Raw genomic sequence first — 21,501 nt, forward strand, 5'->3', positions numbered from 1 at the left:
GCACATTGTTGTCCTGGAAGAGTCTTCGAAGTATCACGAGATAGGTGGCTCCTCCCTTGGACTAGTGCGCATGGGCATTCTCTCCATCCTCAGATTGTTTTTCGCCATTGTGGCAGAGATGGAGTATAGTACAGCAAGAGATGTCCATGCAAAGAGTGAGTGCTGCAGCTGCGACAGGCACCAGGGAGGCGGGTGGGCGATATGAATGTCAGCAGCCCTACATTCAAAGAACAGATGCATACTGGTAAGTAGCATATTCCGTTCGAGGCATGTGGGCTGCTGAATTCATATCTGTGCATAGAATGTATATCAGTATCTCCCCTAGCGGTGGCCGCCTGTGCCAGCTGCAGCAGTCTGAAAAAGTTTTGAGAACAGCCTGTCCTACAGCAGCTTGCTGTTTGGAATGTACATCTACGCAGTAGTGTTTGGTAAATGTATGTATGGTTGACCATGTGGCTGCTCTACAAATTTCGTGTAAAGGAATATTTCCTAGGAAAGCCATGGATGCCCCTAGTTTGCATGTAGAATGCACCCTAGGGGGAACTGTTAAGGTGCGTTTTGCTTTTAGATAACATATTTGAATGCACTTAACGATCCATCTGGCTATGCCTGATTTTGAGATAGGGTTGCCTTTGTGTTGCGGTGAGAAAGCAACAAACAACTGTTTTGTCTTTCGAAATGCCTTTGTTCTATCTATATAGTATAGCAGAGCTCTCTTGACATCTAGAGTATGCAATGCCCTTTCAGCTACTGTCTGTGGGTTTTGAAAAAACACTGGCAGTTCTATAGTTTGATTTATATGAAAATGGGATATCACTTTTGGCATGAATTTAGGGTTTGTTCTGAAAACTACACTATTAGCATGTACTTGAATGAATGGCTCTTGAATAGTTAGGGCTTGTAGCTCACTAACTCTTCTAAGTGAAGTAATGGCAACTAGGAAAGCCACCTTCCAAGTAAGAAATTGTAGTTCGCATGAGTGTAGTGGTTCAAAAGGTGGTCCCATAAGTCTGGTTAAAACGATGTTCAGATTCCAGACAGGTGAAGGTGGGTGTTTTGGTGGAATTACTCGTTTGAGTCCTTCCATGAATGCCTTTATTGCTGGCACTCTAAACAGTGAAAGGTGTTGCCTGTTTTGGAGGTATGCTGCCAACACAGCCAGATGTATCCTGATGGATGAGTAGGCTAAATTGCAACGTTGTAGGTGCAAGAGATAGCAAATTATGTTCTGTGTAGAAGCATCTAATGGGTTTATGTTGTTGTTTCTGCAGTAAATGACGAAACGTTTCCACTTTGCTGCATAACATGCCCTGGTAGTGGGTCTTCTTGCCTCTTTGATGATATTCATGCAGTCTGGAGGCAAGTTGAGGCATCCAAATTCTAGGATCTCAGGAACCAGATCGCCAGGTTCAGCTGTTGGGGATCTGGGGGTTGGATTCGCCACGGTTATGAGTTAGAAGACTGGGTGTGAATCGCAGTCTCTGATGAGGCACCACTGACAGTTCTAAGAACGTTGTGTACCATGGTTGCCTTGCCCACGTGGGAGCAACTAGGATTAGCGTCAGTTTGCGTGCCACTAGCGGGATTAATGGCGCTGGGGGAAAAGCGTACGCAAATTTGCCTGACCAGTTCATCCATATCGCATTGCCCTGCGACTGCGGATGTGGGAACCTGGCAGCAAAGTACTGGCATTTTGCGTTTTCGCTTGTGGCAAACAGATCTATTTCCGGTTGTCCTCACTTCCGGAAGAATGGTTGGAGCACATTGGGGTGAATCTCCCATTCGTGCATTTGTTGACTATGTCTGCTGAGCAGGTCAGCTATTTGATGGTCCTTGCCTGGGAGGTTTTCTGCCATGAGAAACATGTTCCTCTGGATGGCCCATTTACACACTCTTTGAGCCAGGTTTGACAGCTGTGGGGAGTGTGTCCCTCCTTGCTTTTGAATGTAATACATAGCCGTCATGTTGTCCGTCCGGATCAACACGGTTTTGTTGCATAAGTGTTCCTTGAACGCTTTTAGGGCTAGGAAGATTGCCATCAATTCTAGAAGATTGATGTGCATTTTTTTCTGTTGTATAGTCCATAGTCCCTGGACTGTGTAATGCAGGACATGGGCTCCCAGCCTAGCAGGGATGCGTCCGCTGTAATCACTATTTGTGGGACAGGCTCTTGGAACAGTCGTCCTTTGCAAAGGTTTTGTGGATTCCACCAATGCAGAGAGTTGTATGCACGACTGGTTACCAACACTAGGTCTTTTAATTGTCCTTGAGCCTGGTTCTACTGCCTTGCCAGGCTCTCCTGTAGCGGACACATGTGTAGTCTGGCATGAGGGACTATAAATATGCACAAGGCCATCATGCCTATCAGTTGCATAAACACTCGAGCTGGCAATGAGTGTTGTGGTCTGAACTTTTGGATCAACATTTGTATACTGTTGATCCGCGCTGCGTTGGGGTATGCCTTCGCCACTAGATTATTTATTGTCGCTCCCAGGTACTGTTGGACGTGGGAGGGTTGCAGGTGTGACTGAGTAGTTTAGCGAGAAGCCTAGACTGTGCAGGAGATGAATGGTTTTTGACATGTGGTTGGCACATTGCTGGGCCGATGGCGCATGTATTAGCCAATCGTCCAGATATGGGTACACATGAATGTGTTGTCTTCTGTGATGTGCCGCCACTGTTGCTAGGCATTTGGTGAACACCCGTGCAGCTGTTGTGACACCGAATGGTAGGACTTTGAACTGGTAGTGTTGTCCTTGAATAGTAAACCTTAGATACTTTCTGTGAGCAGGGTGTATTGGTATGTGAAAGTATGCGTCTTTGAAGTCTAGGGTTGCCAGGAAGTCTCCCTGACGCAGCAATGGCAAGACTTGTTGCAGAGTGAGCATGTGGAAATGCTCTGACAAAATGTACAGGTTGAGGGGCCTGAGGTCCAATATTGGTCTAAGGGAACCGTCCTTTTTGGGAATGAGGAAGTATAGCGAGTATACTCCTGTTCCTTGATGTTGAAGTGGGACTGGTTAAGTGGCCCCCGTTTTGCAGCATACTGATGACCTCTTGCTGCAGTAATGTTATATGTTCCTGTGACATTGGACGGTGTATGGGTGGAATGTGGGGTGGTGTTGATGTGAGTTCCAGGCAATAGCCATGTTGGATAATTTGCCGAACCCATTTGTCTGTATTGATGTTTAACCATAGTGGCAGGAATTGTTGTAGTCTTCCCCCGACCGGTGTTATATGGTCTGGGGGTAGTGCCAAGAAGTCACTGTTTGGTGTTAGTGGATGATCTATTGGCATAGCCTCCACGTCCCCTGCCCTTGTTATTATTACCTCTGTATCCACCTCTGTTCGTGTTTTTATTGTAGGTGGATTGTGTATTTGTTTTGTATGTGGAGGATTGCTGCGATGTGTTACCTCTCGCTCCTCCCCTATAAGTGGAGCGACAAAAGGAGCTTCTGTGTTGCTGGGACTGAAGAGCCCCCATGGACTTGGCGGTCTCCGTGTCTTCTTCATTTTGTCCAGAATTGAGTCAACTGCTGGACCAAACAAAATATCTGGATTTATAGGCTGGTTAAGAATTGTAGCCTGTACTTCATTTCTAAATCCAGATATTCGCAGCCATGCATGCCTCCTAAGTAGTACGCTTGTGTTGATAGATCTGGCAGCTGTATCTGCCGCGTCTAGAGCACATTTAATGGAGGCGTTGGTGATGAGCTTTCCTTCCTGTAGGAGTTTATCTGCCTGTTCTTTGTACGGCTCAGGTAAGTGTTGGCGAAGTCCCTCTAAAGTATCATAGTGTGCCCTGTCATATCTGGCCAGCAAGGCCTGAGTATTGGCTATTCTCCATGAGTTTGCTGCTTGAGCTGCTACTCTCTTGCCTGATGCTTCCAAGATTTTGGACTCTGTCAGGAGGAGCAGCCTCCCCAGTAGTTTGTGAATTTGCACGCTTTCGTGCGTTGGATACTACTAAAGAGTCTGAAGGTAGTTGCCCTTTGATGTAAGTAGGGTCTACTGGTGCCGCCCTATATTTTTTTTCTATCCTTGGGTTGATGACACGTGCCCAAGCAGTGTTTTTGAATGTGTCAGTTGCGTGCTTTAGGACGCCCTTTAACATGGGGAGCGTTTTGACTTTCTTCTGATGTAGCTAGTGTATCGAATAGAACATTTCTTCTACAGCATCTGAGTGCATGTCTACATTGTGGTAGCTTGCTGCTCTATCTATTAAAGAGTTAAAAGCCATTGTGTCTTCTGTGGGTGATGGTTTAACTGGGTATACAGTTGGGTCTATAATAGGTAGAGTCCCCTCATTGTCTGGCTCAACCCCCACCCCCCCACCCCATGGTTGTGAATTGGGGTCTATATATGGATTTTGTGGATATCCAAAACCCACGTCTGCATCCTGATCATCTTGGTTATGGTCAGAGCATGCAGGTGAGTATGGGGCATATGGAGTAGTAGGCATAGCTGTAGAGATAGGCTGGAAAAGAATAGGAGAGGTAGCACAGTCCCTTTTCTTTTTGAGAGGAATTTGAGAAAAGTATTCAGCAGGAACTGGTCTTTTCTTCTTGGTATAAACAGTCACTTTCCCAGTATTTGGGTCAATATATAGTTTTGACTGATCCTCTGTGGAGGGGTCTGGATGGATGAGCTCCTCTTCCACAGTGTTGAGCCTTGGCGCCGATGTCTTTGGTTTGACCTTTTTCGGTTCGATGCCTTTAGCTGTTTCGACCGGTTTTGGTGCCTGTATCGGTTTTTGAGGTGTTTCGACAGTTTTTGTCGGTCCGATGTCTTTTCCAGGCTTCACCACGGTTTTCGGACCGATAGGCTTTGTCGGTTCGGTAACTTCTTTTGGCTTCAAAGGTGTTTTCGGAGCCTGCGGCTTTGGCTCGATGCCCTTCTTCGGATAAATGGGCTTCAGCTCGACAGGTTTGGTCTGGTGAACCTTCGGTTTTGGTTAGACGACCGCCTTGGGCGTAGCTCTTTTGTCTTCGGTGCCAGGCTTTTTGCCTTTTTCAACGGTCTAAGTCGGTTTGGTCGATTCAACGGTCTTTAGCTTCAAAGGTTTTTCTGGTATGGTGGCCTTCGGCTCGCCGCCCTTTGGTTTTGTAACCTTCGGTTCGACGACGTTCAGTCCGAAGACGGTCGTGTCGATAAGTTTCAGTTTCGGTTTTAATTGAACCGGCCTTGGAGTACGTGTCTGAGGGCTCTTTATGTATGTTTTTAGCCGGGCGGTATTGCGGGGCTGTAGAACCAGTTTTTTGATCTTGACTAAGGCCTGATGGCGATGCCTCGACCTGAGTCTCTGATATAGGTGTAGTGTCTATATGGGGCGGTGTACTCACGGTTCGCCCCTCGTCATCGGAGTAGTCTTCGACAGCTACGATGTCTTGACCATAGTCTTTGATAGACGATTTCTTCCTCCTCGTCGATGTAGTATTCAGAGTCGTTCTCGGAGTCTTGATCGTATTGATCAGAGTCTTCGGCGTGCACTAGCTCTTCCACATCGTCGAAGATATTCTCGGGCTCCGGTGCCGATCTCTGCATTTCTTGCCTCGCTGCCCACCGATTCCGTATTGTCTTTTTGGATCGGAACTGGGCACAGGCTAGACAATTATCTTCATTATGCTCTGGAGATAAACATTTGTTGCACACTGGATGCTTATCCAAGTGCGGGAACTTTGAGTTGCACTGCGGGCAGTATTTGAATGGACTTTGTTCCATCGACCGTCGGTCCACTTGGTGTCAAGAAGGCCTAACGCCCCGATTCGACGACCGGAGTGCAACAAAAGTTGAAGAAAGTCTTTCGGTACCGATCGCAAACTATACCGACGAACTCGAAGGCCTTTTGGCCTTTTAGAAAAGTTTTCTTCGATTCCGAACTTGGAGTGCTGGAAGGTACATCCGAACCCAATGGCGGAAAAAAACAATCTGAGGATGGAGAGGATGCCCATGCGCACTGTAGTCCAAGGGAGGAGCCACCTATCTCGTGATACTTCGAAGACTCCTCCAGGACAACAATGTGCAATCATCTGGACCCAACACTAGGCGGCGATCTATGCACAGATATGAATTCAGCAGCCCACATGCCTCGAACATAATAGGAAACCAAGTCACTAAAATAGTGTACATAACTGGTTTACTTTTTTAGTTCACCTTTGGCATTCTTTTAAGGTTGGAGGGAAGAAGAACGTGTTACTTACCTTCAGTAATGCTTTTTCTGGTGGATACAGTATCTGCCTGTGGATTCCTCACCTTATGAATATCCCCTGCGCCAGCATTCCGTGGAATATATTCCCTAGCTCTAAGCCGACGAGGACTTCACAATGGCACCACTCGCGACTCCGCATGACGTCACCGGAGCCATAAGAGCCTCGTCGGCGTGATGACATCAGTTCCTCCCATTTTTTCCCGAGGCGAACAGGTGGACCGACAACAGATTCAAAGTGTACACAGTACACAATATTCAAATAAATACAGTGTAAAATTAAAAGGAAAGCCAAAGAATATATATGCATTTCCTATAAATCACACAATGCAAAAAGAAGCACCAAATATTAAACATGGTAAACAAAAATACCTTATAGGTAGGTACGGGTGGACAACAGGGAGGAGGGTGGGTTAGTTAAGAATCCACAGGCAGATACTGTATTCACCAGAAAAAGCGTTAACGAAGGTAAGTAACTTGTTCTTCTGATGGATACATCTGCCTGTGGATTCCTCACCTTATGAATAGATTCCCACAGCAGTCCCATTCCCAGAGGAGGGTGTCCACCCTTCTATACCAAAAAGTCCTGCAGAACAGAGAGTGCAAAGTGGCCTTCCCTCGTCATCTCGGAATCAAAGCAATTATGCTTTGCGAAAGGGAGAGGTGGAATTGGCACGTGTGGCTTGGTCGGTGCCGAGGCACCGGAAGGCATAGGCGTTTTCCTCGGAGCCGAGCCCAAAGGCAGGGCGTCTGAGGGAATATTTCGGTCTCGACTGAACCCCATGGGCGGAGTGCTGACCGTTGCCTTTGGCTTGGGCAATGTCTGTGGTGCAGGGGCAAGAGTACTCACGGGTTGACGAGATGGAATCGAGTCATCGGAGTCCTCTGACTCCAATATGATCTGGAGATCAGGCAAGTCTTCTTCGGCAGCGAGTGGAGCCTCGTCCTCGGAGAGGTCTTCTTTAAAGATCTCCTCGAAGATGGCCTCCGGTGCTGGGGCCGTTGTCATTTCGTGTCGACGTGCCCTCCGATCCCGAATGGTCTTCTTCGATCGGAAGGATGCACAAGCTGTGCAGGTCGACTCGTCGTGTTCCGGTGATAGACAGAGGTTGCAGACCTCGTGATGATCGCTATAAGGGAATTTTGCTCGACATTCCGGGCATCTCTTGAATGGAGTTCTGTCCATGAGGCGTAGGCCGTACGGCGCAGATAGGCCCAACGGCCCGCGTCGACGCACCAGAATGTAGCTGATGGTGTCGAAAGTAGTCTATTCGATGTCGATATTGTTTGTATAAAGTTTTTACGCTTCGAAGTTGCTGGAAAAGTTTTTCTAGCCGGAGCGGATAACTTTCATCCGTGGCAGAAAAAAACAATCTGAGGATTGAGTCGATGACCATGCGCAGTATTGTCCAAGGGAGGAGTCACCGATCTCGTGACTACAAAGACTTCTTTCGAGAAAACAACCTGCAATCATCCGAGCCCAACACCAGGTGGCAATCTAATGCTAAGTATACACTCTGCAGCTCATATGCCTCGAACACTCAATTTCACAGATGAAATAGAGGTATACCTTACAGACCCATGATCGTCTAATATTGACAAGTTCAACTAATGGCTGATAACATGAGGATAATATGACATCTCATAGATACCATGTTGCTTCCCCGGATAGGACAAATACCTCGATCTCACTGTTGTATCCAGAATTTTATTTGCACTACAGAAGAACTGTCCCAATTAAGATAAAGGTACCCAATAGACAAATTGATGATTAAGCATTTTAATTGAAAATCTGACATATTAGATAATACTTATGTATGGGGGACACAAAACATTAACTTGTGAACAATCATAATGAATATACTACTTACCAGTATGCATCTGTTCTTGGCATGTAGGGCTGCTAACATTCATATCTAGTGCATAGATCGCCGCCTAGTGTTGGGTCCGGATGATTGCACATTGTTGTCCTGGAAGAGTCTTCGAAGTATCACGAGATAGGTGGCTCCTCCCCTGGACTACAGTGCGCATGGGCATCGACTCCATCCCCAGATTGTTTTTAGCCATTGTGGCAGAGATGGAGTGAAACAGTGTACAGGATGTCCATGCTAATGATGAATGCAAGAGAGTGTCTGCAGCCGCTACGGGCACCGGGGAGGAGGGCGGGCGATATGAATGTTAGCAGCCCTACATGCCAAGAACAGATGCATACTGGTAAGTAGCATATTCAGTTCGAGGCATGTGGGCTGCTAAATTCATATCTTTTGCATAGAATATACAGCAGTCCCTCCATTAAGAGCGGTTGCCCGTGCCAGCTGCAGAAGCTTGAAAAAGTGTCTTGAGAACAGCCTGTCCTACAGCTGCTTGCTGTTTGGAATGCACATCTACGCAATAATGCTTGGTAAATGTGTGTGGTGTAGACCATGTGGCTGCTCTACAAATGTCTTCTAAAGGAATGTTCCCCAGGAAAGCCATGGAGGCCCCCAATTTGCGTGTGGAGTGCGCCCTTGGGGGTATTGTTAAAGTGCGTTTAGCCTTTTGATAACAGATTTGAATGCATTTAACAATCCATCTGGCTATTCCTGCTTTGGAAATAGGGTTGCCTTTGTGTTGTGCTGAGAAGGCAACAAAAAGTTGTTGTGTCTTCCTAAAGGGTTGTGTCCTGTCAATGTAGTACATTAGCACCCTCCTAACGTCTAATGTATGAAGCATTCTTTCTGCTACCGTTTGCGGGTTTTGGAAAAATGCAGGCAGGTCAATAGTTTGGTTGATATGAAACTGTGACACCACCTTTGGAAGGAATTTGGGGTTAGTGCGGAGCACTACCCTGTTAGAGTGTATTTGGATGAATGGCTCTTGTATTGTGAGCGCTTGCAGCTCACTAACACGCCTGAGCGACGTGATAGCAATGAGACAAGCCACTTTCCATGTTAAAAATTGAAGTTCGCATGAGTGCAGTGGCTCGAAAGGTGGGCCCATCAGCCTAGTGAGGACCACATTGAGGTTCCACACAGGAGCTGGTGGAGTTCTAGGAGGAATGACTCGTTTCAGTCCCTCTAGGAAGGCTTTAATGGCAGGCACTCTGAAAACAGAGAGGTGCTGCCGATGCTGGAGGTAAGCCGCTATGGCGGATAAATGTATCCTAATGGAAGCGTACGCCAGATTGCATTTGTAAAGATGTAACAAATAGCAGATGATGTTAGGAATGGATGCATCTAGCGGGTTGATATTGTTGTCTGTACAGTAAATGACAAACCGCTTCCATTTTGCAGCATAGCAAGCTCTGGTCGTGGGCTTCCTTGCCTCACGGATGATGTCCATGCATTCAGGAGGCAGGTTGAGGTAGCCAAATTCTAAGACCTCAGGAGCCAGATCGCCAGATTGAGCTGTTGCGGATCTGGATGCTGAATGTCGCCATGGCTCTGCGTCAAGAGGCTGGGTGTGAGATGCAGCCTTTGATGTGGTACCACGGAAAGTTCTAGAAACGTGGTGTACCACGGTTGGCGTGCCCATGTTGGTGCAACTAGGATGAGAGTCATCGAGTGTTGCTTTAGTTTTCTTGCCACCAGCGGAATGAGAGGCGCTGGGGGAAAAGCGTACGCAAATTTGCCTGACCAGTTCATCCATATCGCATTCCCTTGAGATTGTGGATGAGGGAACCTGGCGGCAAAGCTTTGGCATTTTGCGTTTTCCCTTGTGGCAAACAGGTCTATCTGTGGATGACCCCACTGCTGGAAGTACGGGTGGAGCACTGATGGATGAATCTCCCACTCGTGCATTTGATGGCTGTACCTGCTGAGCAGATCCGCCATTTGATTGTCCTTGCCGGGGAGGTGTTCTGCCATGAGGAAAATGTTCCTCTGAATGGCCCACTTCCACATGCTCTGAGCCAGATGAGACAGCTGTGGTGAGTGAGTACCTCCTTGCTTTTGGATGTAGTACATGGCTGTCATGTTGTCCGTCTGGATCAACACGACTTTGTTGCACAAATGTACCTTGAAGGACTTTAGCGCCATGAAGATTGCCATCAATTCCAGGTAGTTGATGTGCAACTTCTGTTGTTGAGTGGACCACAGTCCCTGCACAGTGTAGTGGAGCACATGAGCTCCCCATCCTTGGAGAGATGCGTCCGTCAGGATAATCTGTGGCACCGGCTCTTGGAACGGTCGTCCCTTGCAAAGGTTGTGTGGATTCCACCAATGCAGAGAGTTGTATGCCCGACCGGTCACCAACACTAGGTCCGTCAGTTGTCCCCGAGCCTGTGTCCACTGATTTGCCAAGCATTCCTGGAGAGGACGCATGTGCAACCTCGCGTGCGGGACTATGAAAAAGCTGGAGGCCTTCATGCCTATCAACTGCATGAACACTCTCGCTGGTAGGGAGTGTTGCGGTCTGAACCGTTGGATTAGTGACTGGATACTGTTGATCCTGGCTGGGTTTGGCTGAGCCATAGCAGTCAGGGTGTTTATTGTCGCGCCTAGATACTGCCGCACATGGGCTGGTTGAAGGTGCGACTTTGGGTAGTTAAGCAAGAATCCCAGACTGTGAAGGAGTTGAATAGTGTGGGACATGTCCGGGGCGCATTGTAGTTCCGACTTCGCTTGAACAAGCCAGTCGTCTAGGTACGGGTAGACATGTATGTTCTGCCGTCTGAGGTGCGCCGCTACTGTCGCCAGACACTTTGTAAACACTCTGGGGGCAGTAGTCACCCCGAAGGGTAGGACTTTGAACTGATAGTGTTTGTTTTGAATGGTGAACCTGAGGTACTTTCTGTGGGATGGGTGGAGTGGTATGTGGAAGTAAGCATCGTTGAGGTCTAAGGTTGCCAGGAAGTCCCCTTGGTTTAGCAGGGGAAGAATTTGTTGCAGTGTCAGCATGTGAAAGTGTTCTGACAGTATATACATGTTGAGGGGGCGTAGATCCAGAATAGGTCTGAGGGATCCGTCCTTTTTTGGGATGAGGAAGTACAGGGAATAGACCCCTGTGCCTTCCTCCTCCATTGGTACGAGCTCTATTGCGCCTTTTTGCAGCATTACCAAGACCTCCTGCTGCAATAAGTGCAAGTGCTCTGCCGACATAGGACGGTGTCTTGGGGGAATGTTGGGAGGAGTGGATGTTAACTCTAAACAATAACCGTATTGGATTAGTTTTCTCACCCACCTGTCTGTGGTGATGGATGTCCAGACTGGCAGGAACTGCTGGAGTCTCCCCCCGACAGGTGTTGGATGGTCGGGGGGCAGTGACAGAGTCACTGTTTGTTGGCGGCAGAGGTACGGGAGTTGTTGTTCCCTCTGCCCCTGCCCTTGGCACTGTTACCTCTGTAACCCCCTCTACCTTGCCTGGGGTAGGAGGATTGTGCACCACCCTTTGTAAATTGTGATTGTTGACCCAAGTGTCCTCTGGTAACACCACGCGCTCCTGAGCGACGAAAAGTGTTTCCCCTGAATTGTTGGGACTGAGGTGCCCCCATGGACTTAGCAGTCTCGTTGTCCTTTTTAATCTTTTCAAGTGTGGTGTCTACATCTGGGCCAAACAGTCTGTCAGGATTGACGGGCTGATTGAGGATTGTAGTTTGGATGTCAGGCTTAAATCCAGACATACGAAGCCAAGCTTGTCGTCTTAGCAGGACGCTAGTGTTAATCCCCCTAGCCGCCGTGTCTGCCACATCAAGTGCACACTTTATTGCAGCGTTTGATAGAAGCTTCCCCTCTTGTATGAGCATTTGGGCTGCTTCTTTATACTCATCAGGTAGATGTTGAAGGAGCTGTTCTAGGGTGTCGTAATGCGCCCTATCATAACGCGTCAATAGTGCCTGTGTGTTTGCTATACGCCATACATTGGCAGCCTGCGCAGCCACCCTCTTGCCGGATGCCTCAAGCACTTTCGACTCCTTGTCAGGGGGAGGAGCTTCACCCGTAGTTTGGGAGTTTGCCCTCTTGCGGGCATTGGCGGCCACCAACGAGTCCAGAGGCAACTGTCCTCGAATATATGCAGGATCTCCAGGTGCTGGCCTGTATTTTCTCTCGATACGTGGGTTCACCACTCTTGCCCTGGAAGGTTCTTTAAAGATCTCTGAGGCATGTCTAAGGACACCTTTGAGCATAGGAAGTATTTTAACAGTTCTTTCTGAGACAGAGAAAGTGTTAAACAAAAAGTCTTCCTCCACCGGGTCAGCATGCATGTCTACATCATGATTTGCTGCTGCCCGTTCGATTAAAGCATTAAATGCTGCAGAGTCCTCAGTTGGAGATGTACGTGCCCCAAAACCTTGTGGATCTTGTACCACCTGCTGGCCACCTTGGTCCCCAGTGTCGTCATATGTGTCCTGCTGAACATCAGGGTCATTGTCCACTGGGAAATTGTATTGGTCGTCTTCCTCATCATCCTCTCCCCCTGATTGGGTTGGGGAAGGTGATGGACTCCTTCTTGGTGGTGGTAGAACGGGCTCAATAAGGGCAGGACTGTCCAGTGCTGTCCTCTTTTTCTTCAACGGAATAACATATGATTCCAGTGGTTGGGAAGTGATCTTCCTTTTGTAAATGGTCAGTTTCCCTGTGTGGGCATCGATGTAGTGCTCTGATTGGTCATCTGAGGCTTGAAGCGCCGAAGGAGCCGAAGTCTGCGGCACCGATTTAGGTGCAAACGCCTTTGGTGGCACCTTTGGTGGAAGAGTGTAAAGAAGCTTGGCTGATGACTTTGGAGGAGCGTCCACCTCCTTTGGAGCCGACGGCGTGGGAGCCGTCGTCGACAAAGTTTTTTCCCGAATCCGTTTCAGGGAGTCGGTGACCTGCGCGGTGAAGGAGGCGGAGGGTGTGGTAGCCGACGGCCGGTGTCCGGTGGCGTGGGAGTCCCTCGGTGTCGACGGTATTTGCGTCGACGAATCTTCAGCCGCATTGTGGCGCGGGTCCTTTGTAGACTTTGGCGCCGACGTTGCAGATTCGACATCTTTGTGCCGATGCGTAGTGCCTGCGGCCTTCAGGTCTTGGCTTGTAGTCGACTTTTGTTCGACTGGGCGTTTAGTTGGCTGTGCCGGAGGAGCGTCTGAAGGCGTGTGAACCGACTTCGACGACCGTGCCGGAGCAACAGAGGCCGACTCTTGACGGACGGGCTTTTTGGAGGACGAGTCTTTGTGCACCTTGTGTGGCGCTGCTGTCTCGACAGCCTTCTTCGACTTCTGTGGGCCGGAGGTGGACGGAGCCGATGAAGGAGTCGGTTTCGATATTGTTTGCTGGACGTCGGCCTTTTTTGGTGTTGTCGCGTCCGCTAGTTTCGTTTTCGATTTTGCCTGGACGTCGGCCATTTTGTCTTTTGTTGAATCCGTGGGTTTCGGCTGGACGTCGGTCATCTTAGGTGCCGTAGAGACCGAAGGTTTCGTTTTCGGTTTCGATACGTGTAATGGCGGCTCCGCTTGAGTGTCCGTGGCCGGGCGAGGAGGCGGGGCCGGGGTCAGCGGTGCGGGGTCGTGGGTAAGGCCGAGTGGCGATCCCGTGACCTGAGCCTGAATTATATAGACTTCGGGGCATAGCTCTTCCTCTGAGCTATCTTCCGCGGCCCCATAAACTTCTTCGTCGTCCCCTACCTCCTCGACTTATTCAGTGTCCTGGCCGTGCCCTTCGACGTGTTCTTCGGCATCGGACTGGACCTCCGTCGCCGGAGGCGAAATTTGGAGATGATGGCTACTGCCTTCCATCGCGGGGTCGTCGAATATGTTGTCGGGTGCCGGTGCCGCTCGCTGGGCCTCGAGGCGCGCCGCGCGCCGATGCTTGAGCGTCTTCTTTGACCTGAATTGAGAGCAGGCCATGCAGTTGTCTTCGTTGTGGTCCGGTAACAGGCATTTGTTACACACCGGATGCACATCGATGTGTGGATATTTGGATCCACAGATGGGGCAGTATTTAAATGGGCTCCGCTCCATGGTAAAGGTTGTCGGGTCTTGCTGCGACAAGAGGGCCTCGATGTCTGAAGAGTAACTTGACTCCGTTGATTTCCGGCTCCGAGAGTCGGACGACGCTCGAGACCGTGCGCAAACAATACCGACGCTGGTAACGAAGGCCTTTTGGCCTGAAGAACAAAGTTTATCGGTTCCGACACGGAGACGTCGAGAACCACATCCGAACCCAATGGCGGAAAAAAACAATCTGGGGATGGAGTCGATGCCCATGCGCACTGTAGTCCAGGGGAGGAGCCACCTATCTCGTGATACTTCGAAGACTCTTCCAGGACAACAATGTGCAATCATCCGGACCCAACACTAGGCGGCGATCTATGCACTAGATATGAATTTAGCAGCCCACATGCCTCGAACACATAGGTTCTTTTAATATCTTGGGGTTAGAACCATATAAAGCTGTCATATCTAGTCTACAATTTAGTAAATGTATAATGGTTTCTATAATAAATATCAGTGGAAATTTAGGCTTAAGTTATCCAGGCTTACCTTGCAAACCTAGTATAATAGAAATAAATAGTGTTTTGCAGTTCCAATAATACAGGGGGCCTTAATAATCGAGAAAATACTGTGATAAAAATGACTGAAGATCCAAGCAAGCTAAAAACAAAAATAACTTGATAATTAGTTTTTGGGTAACACTGAGGTGATCGTAGTAAGCTTTTTTTTGTTCATATTTGTTTTTGTTTCTCGTTTTTACACCAAATAGCTCTGAAAGTATATGTTGCACAAATCACTTGTTTGAGAGAAAGTATACTGTCATTTCACCGTGCTGTGGCAATGTATAGGATCGTTCAATTTCGTAATTCTCACACCTAGGCCAGAAGGAAAATGCTACTATCTGTTGCAGTATTCTGAAATAGTGTTCTAAGGACAGCTTGGCCTATTGCAGCTTGCTGCTTGGCCTGCACATCAACACAATAGTGTTTAGTGAAGGTGTGTATTGTAGACCATGTTGCTGCCTTGCATATGTCCTCTAGTGGTATATTTCCTAAGAAAGCCATAGAAGCAACTAGTTTGCGAGTGGAGTGTGCTCTAGGAGGAACTGTTAGTGTACGTTTAGCTTTTTGATAGCATATTTGTATAGACTTTACAATCCACCTGGCAATTCCCCCCTTAGAGATGGGGTTGCATTTGTGTGGGGGAGAGAAAGACAAAAAATTATTGTTTGTCTTTCTGAAGGATTTAGTCCTATCTGTGTAGTATAATAGGGCTCTCTTAACATCTACGGTGTGTAAAGCCCTTTCTGCAACAGAGTCTGGGTTTTGGAAAAACACAGGTAGCTCTGATTGGTTAAGGTGAAAAGGAGTGATAACCTTTGGTAGGAATTTTGGATTAGGCCTGAGAACCACTTTGTTAGGATGTATTTGAAAAAATGGTTCTTGTATTGTGAATGCTTCTATTTCACTAACACTTCTGAGAGGTGATGGCAACAAGGAAAGCAGTTTTCCATGTTAGGAATTGCAATTCACACTTGTGTAAAGGCTCGAAAGGGGGTCCCATAAGTCTTGTAAGTACCACGTTCAGGTTCCACACCAGGGCAGGTGGTAACCTAGGTGGGATTATACGTTTTAATCCTTCCATAAATGCTTAGATTGCAGGTACTCTGGAGAGAGATAGACTGTCTATTCTGTAAATAGGCTGAAATTGCTGCCAGATGCAGGCGTATGGAAGAATAAGCTAAATTGGACCTTTGTAGGTGTAGAAGGTAGCAAATGCTATTTTGGATGGAAGCATCCAGTGGGTCAATATATTGAAAACCTTTTCCACTTAGCGGCATAACACGCTCTGGTAGTGGGTTTTCTAGCTTCCTTAATTATGTTCATACAGTCTGGTGGCAGATTTAAGTAGCCAAACTAAGACTTCAGGAGCCAGATCACCAAATTCAGTTGGCTTGGTTCTGGGTGTCTTATTTCTCCATGGTTCTGTGTTAACAGGGCGGGCGTGAGCCGAAATTTTAGATGTGGAACCAGTGAGAGATCTAGTAGTGGGGTGAACCACGGCTGGCGTGCCCATGTGGGAGCTACTAGTATTAGTTTGTGAGACTGTTGTCTGAGTTTGCGCACTACTAGTGGAATGAGTGGGAGAGGCGGAAAAGCGTACGCAAATCTGCCTGATCAGTTCATCCATATTGCATTCCCCTCCGACCGTGGGTGTGGAAACCTGGCGGCGAAGGTTGGGCATTTTGTATTCTCGTAGGTGGCAAAGAGATCCATCTGTGGATGCCCCCACCTTTGGAAGAATGGCTGAAGAATTTGTGGATGTATCTCCCATTCATGAATCTGTTGTGACTGTCGACTCAACAGATCTGCTATCTGATTGTGAATTCCTGGGAGGTGTTCTACAGTCCGGTGTATATTTTGAGGAATGGCCCATCTCCAAATGTTCTGCGCAAGCTGGGACAATTGCAGAGAGTGTGTCCCCCCTGTTTTTGTATAAAGTACATGGCTGTCATATTGTCCGTCCGGATTAAGACCGCTTTGTTTTGTACTTGCAATTGAAACGTTTTGAGTGCTAGAAAAATTGCTAGCAGCTCTAGGTGGTTGATATGGAAAAAATTTTGTTGGTTGTTCTATTGGCCTTGTGTGGTATAGTGTAAGAAATGGGCTTCCCATCCTGTGAGGGATGCATCTGTCGTGAGCACTATCTGTGGAACAGGCTCTAGGAACGGACGTCCTCTTGTTAAGTTTTTGGTGTACCACCATTGCAGAGAGCGATATGTACGGCTGTCTACCAACACCAGGTCTGTGAGGTGACCTTGAGCCCGATTCCACTGTTGTGGTAGACATTCTTGTAATGGGCGCATATGCAGTCTTGCATGTGGAACTATGAAGATGCAGGAAGGCATCATGCCTATTAGTCTCATGAACACTCTGGCTTGGAGAGACTGCTGGTGTTGAAAAATGGAGACTAAGGTCTGAATGCTCTGTATCCTGGCTGGACTGGGATACGCTAGAGCTGTAGATGTGTCTATGGTAGCTCATACATACTGATGAACGTGCGAAGGCTCTAGGTGCGACTTGGTGTAGTTTATGGTAAACCCTTAGTCGTGCAGTGTCTGAATGCACCGATGCATCTTTTGGTTTTGGTGCCAAAGGATCTTTGTCTTTGGTGTCGAAGAATCCTTCGGTGTCGAAGGATGTGTGTGCTTCTGTGCCAATGGAGGAGGTGGAATTGGCACATGTGGTTGTGTCGGTGCCGAGGCCCCGGAAGGCGTAGTCGTTTTCCTCGGACCCGAGGGGATATTTCGGTCTCGACTGGGCCCCATGGGCGGAGCGCTGACCGTTGCCTTTGGCTTGGGTAGTGTCTGTTGTGCAGGGGCAAGAGTACTCACGGGTTGACGAGATGGAATCGAGTTGTCCGAGTCCTCAGCCTCCGATATGATCTGGAGATCAGGAGAGTCTTCCTCAGCGACGAGTGGAGCCTCGTTCTCGGAGATGTCAAGTGGATCCTCGCCCTCGGAGATGTCTTCGCCGACGATCTCCTCCTCGAAGATGGCCTCCGGCGCTGATCTCATCTCGTGTCGGCGTGCCCTCCGATCCCGAATGGTCTTCTTCGATCGGAAGGATACACAAGCTGTGCAGGTCGACTCGTCGTGTTCCGGCGATAGACAGAGGTTGCAGACCTCGTGATGGTCGCTATGAGGGAATTTTGCTCGACATTCCGGGCATCTCTTGAATGGAGTTCTGTCCATGAGGCGTAGGCCGCAAGGCACCGATGGGCCCAACGGCCCGCGTCGACGCACCGGAATGTAGCTTGATGATGCCAAAAGTAGTTTATTCGTCGATAATGTTTGTCTAAAGTTTTTTGTCACTTCGAAGTTGCTGGAAAAGTCTTTTCTAGCCGGAGCGGAAAACTTTCATCCGAACCCAGTGGCGGAAAAAAACAATCTGAGGATGGAGTCGATGACCATGCGCAGTATTGTCCAAGGGAGGAGTCACCTATCTCGTGACTACAAAGACTTCTTCCAAGAAGAAGACAACCTGCAATCATCCAAGCCCAACACTAGGTGGCGATCTATTGCAAAAGTGTACGATCTGCAGCTCATATGCCTCAAACATATCAGTTATGTATCACTAGGTCTTTATATAAAAATATATTAAATTAATGCGCTAAAACTCTAGATGACTATTGATATTTGTATACTTTATTTTCTTTTTAGTATTCACTGGTAAAGAAAATCCTGAAGTCATTTACCGAAACGCATTGGTGGTATTCCTCAAATCACTACCAGTGCTGTGTATATAGAACTTACAATTTATCGCAATGGTACTTGACAACATAGAATGTTAGAATGTGATCAAGTGTTTTTCTTTAAACTACTACCAGTATTTTATATGTAGGATTAAAGTTTTGTTGCAAATTGTGTTTGATAATATTGAATGCTATAAATGTAAGCTCTAATCAAGTGCAAAACAATTGGCTATTTATGCTTTGTAGCAAATCATGTGTAATCTGAATTTAGTCACATCTACTTTTCTTACTGATAAAAAATAAAAAAAAGATAAAAAAATATTTTTCCAATGTTTTCTATAGTGTTTATCATGTGTTAGCTTGTGTCTCTAGAGTTAATGCACTTTTTCGTTTGTTAATTAGCACTGAGCCCAGTGCAAAACATTTTCAAAACAATTGACTTTCCTATTAGGGTTTATCCTTTATTCACGGGCCCGTGCGTTTCCCAAAGATGCCTTAGCAAATACTCCATACATTGAATTTAAAAAAAATGTTGGATCTGAACCTGTTGCTGGACCCCTGGGTGGAGAACCCCCCGCTCTCCTGGACCTGCAACATAATGCACATCCTGGGCGAGGTGCTAGGACCCCCCCCCCCCCCCAGGATGGGCAGGGGGAAGTTTCAAAGGCATACCGCCTCTGTGAGCTTCTCCAGACCATTTGCTGTACCCCCCACTCAGGCAGGAAGACTGGTAGGAAACACTACTTCAGGAAAGGGGGGGGTGCCAGCGTGTGCCAACCCCATCCCTCAGGTGGGGGAGACTAGGTGAAGCACGACCCCGGATTCCGGCATTCTTGAAGATTGAGAGCCCTGCCCAATCCAATCTAGGCTCCTGCCCGCCTCCCACAGGAGAGGAGCAGGCTAGGGGGTGTACCCACCCCAGGACAGGGACCTATTGGTCCCTGCCCTTGCCCTACCTGTAACGCCCCTAAATTCAGTATTTAGGGGCTCCCTGAACCTTCATTCCTCAGATCCCGATATCAAAAGAATAAAGAAGATCAAGAAGAAGAACTGCCGAGCAGCTGCTAACAGGACGACAACAACTGACTTGGCCCTAGCCCTACCGGCCTGTCGATCCTGGAACCTGCTCCTGCCGAAATCCAGGTGACTCCTGCGGACAGCAACCTTGGGACACCCAGAGGACCTGCCTGCCTTGACCCTCTTAAAAAACAGGGACTCCCAACAGCAGAGTCTCTGCTGCAAAAACCACACGGGTGCCAGCCAGGAAGCTCCGGACCAGCCCACTCTACAACCGCCGAGCCCGGCCCGTGCCCAAGTGATCCAAGACCACGAGGACGTCCCCCCGGCGACTGGGACCCTAAGTCCAGTGCCCAAAGACCCTCCTCGACGAACCAGACAACGCCTGCAGACTCAGAACCAGGCCCCCCCCCCCCCCGACCAGCTGAGGGTAGGCTTTTCTGACACCCGAAGACACCCCTGCACCCGGCGCCCTACAGCCCCCTGTGCCTCCCTTTGGGGTACCTACCTGTGCTCCAAGATCCCAACTTACCTTTCGACGAGCTGGTCGCCCCTGGAGAGTCTCCGCCCCGAGCCTGCATCCTTTGTTCCCTTTGGACCTTTTCCATTGGATAACATTGGGCGCCCGACGGCTCAAAAGCACCCTGCGCCCAGCCACCCGAGTACCGCTGGCTGTGCCACCTTTGTCCTATCCTGCTTCCCCCTTTGTCCTATCCTGCTTCCCCCTTTGTCCTGAGCAAGAGACCAGGAGCCCAGCCTAACTACCTCTGCACCCGCCCGCCCCTGCGCCACTGAGGGTGAACCAACTGTACCTACCTGACCCTGGGGGACCCCCGAGTCTATGCCCAGAACCACAACTTCACCAGTTGAGTACTCACCAGGAAACCAGTAATTCACTTACCTGCCATTGAATAACATTGACTGGTTTGACTCGAAAAATCTAAGTGTCTACTTTTGAAAACTTGAAATATTCATATAATATCATCCAAAATACTCAACTGTGATCAGGAGAGGAGCCAGTACTGTACCTTGTAGCTCAGTGCTGAAACGTAAAAGTAATCCCTAGCGGGTTTACTAGTAACTTGTATTTCCTCCATAGGAATCCATTGTCTGCTTTTCTATGATATTTCTTCTGTCTACTTCTGAAAACTAGAAATATTCTTTAAAAATCATACGAAATTCTGGGGACTTCACTGGACCTTCTACCCCGGACACGCAAGTACTATAATGTTGGGAGGGGGAGAGCACTCTGCTAAGTTGGGGTGGCGGGATGTTTTAAAACCGCGAGGCAGGGAGGGAAGGGAGGTCTAGGGGTAGGGAAGTTACCAGTTTTTGTAATGTGTTCGTACTGTTAGAGGCAATAATAACAAAGCAGAAAATCAACCACCGGACAGGTTAGAGCTTCACACCACACTACTCGCTAGGGGTATGGCGTTGTCCCACACACGATGGAAGGGCACGGTTCACAGGCACCTACTGACGCGATCCTTTGTGTCCCCCTCAGCAGAACATCATGCTTATGGCTCATAACACACGGCCTGCCGAAGCGGACGTGACACCACACGAGGCCGCAGTTAATCCCCTTAACCACTTGGCTGCTAAGGCTTTTCCCCTTCTGTGCTGACATTTATTGAATCCCATTATACATGACAAGTTCACCTTGTCATGAGCACAGCTCCAGTGTGCCTCATGACGAGCTCACCTTGTCATGAGCATGCAAGAGGTTAAAATTAGGACTTGGAACGTGAGAGGGCTGGGAGACAAGATAAAGAGGGGATTTGTCCTACAGGCACTTAGGCGACAATCCAGCATTGGCACTCCTACAGGAAACACACCTCACAGGGTCGGCTTGTAGGGCAATGGACAGGTGGGGGATACAAGATGGTTGCACACTCTGAATTCTCCACGGGGTCTAGGGGAACGGGCATTCTAATTAAAAAGACGTCACCATTCATACTACTGCAGACTAAAGTGGATGACCAGGGTAGGTTCGCAGCGGTGCAGGGTCAGTGGGAAGGCAGACTCCTAAATATTGTATCGGTTTACATACCACGGGCACTCCACACAGTGGTGCTTCCGGCGCTCGGTGACTTCCTCCTGGGGCTGCCAGAAGGGGATCTAATCATAGGCGGGGACT

The 21,501-nt window shown here is 48.4% G+C and overlaps 1 protein-coding gene across 4 annotated transcripts in view; it reads right to left on the minus strand.

Moving 5' to 3' along the window:
- Positions 1 to 21,501, minus strand: part of USP7 (ubiquitin specific peptidase 7) — a 1,709,027-nt gene that overhangs the window by 1,291,979 nt on the left and 395,547 nt on the right. The gene's annotated exons all lie outside the window — the stretch shown is intronic.

Source organism: Lissotriton helveticus, chromosome 10 (genome assembly GCF_964261635.1).
Source record: "Lissotriton helveticus chromosome 10, aLisHel1.1, whole genome shotgun sequence".
In the NCBI taxonomy this organism is placed as follows: Eukaryota; Metazoa; Chordata; class Amphibia; order Caudata; family Salamandridae; genus Lissotriton; species Lissotriton helveticus.